The sequence below is a fragment of the Hypanus sabinus genome, unplaced genomic scaffold (genome assembly GCF_030144855.1).
Source record: "Hypanus sabinus isolate sHypSab1 unplaced genomic scaffold, sHypSab1.hap1 scaffold_1177, whole genome shotgun sequence".
Classification (NCBI taxonomy): Eukaryota; Metazoa; Chordata; class Chondrichthyes; order Myliobatiformes; family Dasyatidae; genus Hypanus; species Hypanus sabinus.
In genome coordinates, this window is record NW_026779237.1 from 12,824 (window position 1) to 15,667 (window position 2,844).

Sequence of the window (2,844 nt, forward strand, 5' to 3'; positions counted from 1 at the left end):
CCCTGGCGTGTGCGATAAGACAGTGTGGTACGATATTCACTCTGTGTCTTGACACCGGAAGTGCGTGATGGATGGTTTGGAGGGAACTCCACTACGCCTGATCCTTGTAAATCGTGCGATAGTACGGTGTTGGTGGAGATTCACTCTGTGCCTGACCTCAGGTGTGCGTGATGGGACCGCATGGAATGAAATTTACTCTGTGTGTCACCGTTCCTTGTTCCTGATTTCCAGAGCAAACGTGTTCCGAGGACTGGGTCACAAATGGAGATCGGTGTTATTACGCATCCAAGTTTGAAACATCTTTCCGCCAAGCGATTCAAGAATGTTCAAACCGTGATTCAAGGCTGCTGGAAGTCAATACAAGGGATGAAGCGGTATGTGTCACAGCACGAGAAGTTCCCACAGTAACACAGGAATCATCACACACCAGCGGAGTCAGATACAGAGTGAATCTCCCTCCACACCGTCCCATCACACACTCCCGGAATCAAGCACAGAAGGAACACCCACCATACACTCCGAGCCCACCCTCACGGGGTCAGGCACAGAGCGAATCTCCCTTCACACCTGTCCATCACACACTTCCAAGTTCAGACACAGAGTGAAGCTCCGTCCACACCATCCCATCACACAGACCTGGGGTCATACACAGAGTGAACCAACCATTACAGATTCCTGTTGTAATCAACAGAGAGAAGCTACGTAGATAATTTTCAAATTTTGGCATTAATGAAATAAATTTATTTTCCCAGAACTTTGTATCGCACAGAGTTTTGTATCTACAGCGTGCATTCTGGATTGGAAAATGCGAACTTAGGTGAGATTTGGACTGCTCTCTGGGGTGCGGGATGGGGTTTGTTTACTGAATGAAGTGGTTTTGTGGGAACAGGGAGTGGTTATGGGATTTGTTTGTAGACTGACGTAGGTATAGGGTTGTGTGATTCAATGGGGTGGGATGGCACAAAAAGGGAACATTTGGGGGCCGACAAGTGTCTTTCGGGGAAGGACAGGACAATGGATATATTTTGGAATCTGGAAAGTGCTGCGGTGAAAGATCAGTACACAGGAATTATTCTGGTACCGACGCATGTGGCTGAAGAGAGCGCGGTGCAGTGGGGTTATTTTGGAGATATTCGCCGGGCTGTGAGGAGAGGGAGCAACACTGTGATTAGTTTAGTGAGTGACATAGATCTGAGGGGCGGGAGAAGGAAAACTGGATTAGTTTGGAGACCGATACAGGACAGTGGCAGATAATGGGTTAACGGGATTAGTTTGCGAACTGACGCAAGGATGTGGGAGAGAGGGAGCCAGTGTTATAAGCCCGAGGTGGACCAGAGGCTGAGGGGAGAGCGCCGTGTTGTGGGTTATGTTTGGAGACAGATAGGAATCTCTTGGTAGAGGGAGGGGCAACGGGATTAATCTGGGTCTGGCACAGAGTGGAACAGTGGGATTCATTTCGGGACAGACATAGGTCTGTGGAGAGACGGTGGGATAGTGCGGTTTGTTCGGGGACTCAGATCAGAATGGAGAGAAGCGGGTGGACCCGTTCGATTCGTATGGGGACTGACGGAGGACTGGTGTGAGGAAGCGGTTCGGTGGGATTAGATTGGGGAACAAAGGGCTGTCGGGAGACATTGGAACTGGGTATTTGTCTGTGTACTGGCACGGGGCGCTGGGGAGAGCGTGGTTCAGTGGGATGAGTTTGGGGACTGACACAGTCTGTTAGGAGAGAGCTAATTCATGGGATTTGCTTGGGGACGGTCTCTCGACTCGGGTTCTCTGCTGGAGCTGTTTTGTCTCTGTTGAAATTGTTTAACTCTCTTGGACAGGAATGTGAGCTTGGGCCTCCTGCTCAAAGTGTCCCCGGGTCAGTCCGTCTGCATGTACTGCGAGCCGTACGGAATACTCCCTTGCGATCGTGTTCACCGTTTCATCTGCGAAAAGTCGGCACTTTTGTTCCCGGATATTCCTGAAAAGATCCAGGATCTCTGCCAACAGTCGACATGAATCAAGTGACTACCGCCATTTTCTCCTCCTTCTCTCTCCTTCACTCTCACTCCTAAATCCTTTCAAATTCCCTCCTCACCATCTATGTCCCTTCCTCCTACTGCATCTGCTCCTCTTGTCGCCATCATATTCTCCCCACCAGACACCGACATTGTCCTCTTCGTTCTCGCCATTCCTCCCTGTCCCGCTCTTCCCCGCTCCCTCTTCCTTTCTCTCTGCCCTCGCCTCCCTTATTTACCCGACCTTTCTCCGCCCGCACTTTCTCTGCTCCCTCTGCCCACCTCTTACACGTTTCTGCCATTCCCTCCCGCAGGCGCTCTGTACCTCCCCTCCTCGTTCACTCTAAACCCGCCGTTTCCAGATCTCCCTCTCTCTCTTTCTGTTTTCCACTCACTCTCACCTCAATCCTGTGCCGTCTGGTTCTCGACAACCCAACCCTGGGTGAAAGTCTGTGCACATTCCCTCCGTCTGTGCCCCTCTGGGGTTTATGGAATTCTGTAATGTTATAACTACACTCCAGTCCCAACCTTCCCTCCCTCCCACCACAACTCAGTGCTCCGTTTCGGCAATATCCCCGTAGAACTCCCTGTACAACATATCCAGTTCACTGACATTTTTCCTAAAGCAGGGCGGCCTCACCGACGTCTTGTCCCACGGCACCATGATCTCCAGACTCCTGTACTCAGTGTGACTGGTGAAGACCAGCGGGGCAATTGTCCTGTCCACCCTATCGGATGCTTTCCACAAGAATCTCTATTTCAGTTATTATCTGAAACTTTTAAGTCCCAAAATGTGTTCTTTTGAATCATCAGTACGGCGCAAAGATGTACAATTCAT

The 2,844-nt window shown here is 50.6% G+C and overlaps 1 long non-coding RNA gene across 1 annotated transcript; it reads left to right on the forward strand.

Annotated features, from left to right (window-relative positions):
- The first annotated feature begins 317 nt into the window (after nucleotides 1-317).
- LOC132386480 (uncharacterized) lies at nucleotides 318-1,862 on the forward strand. Its single transcript, XR_009509547.1, has 3 exons — nucleotides 318-374; nucleotides 753-817; nucleotides 1,830-1,862. It is a non-coding gene; the product is annotated as an uncharacterized LOC132386480 (long non-coding RNA).
- Nucleotides 1,863-2,844: the final 982 nt, after the last annotated feature.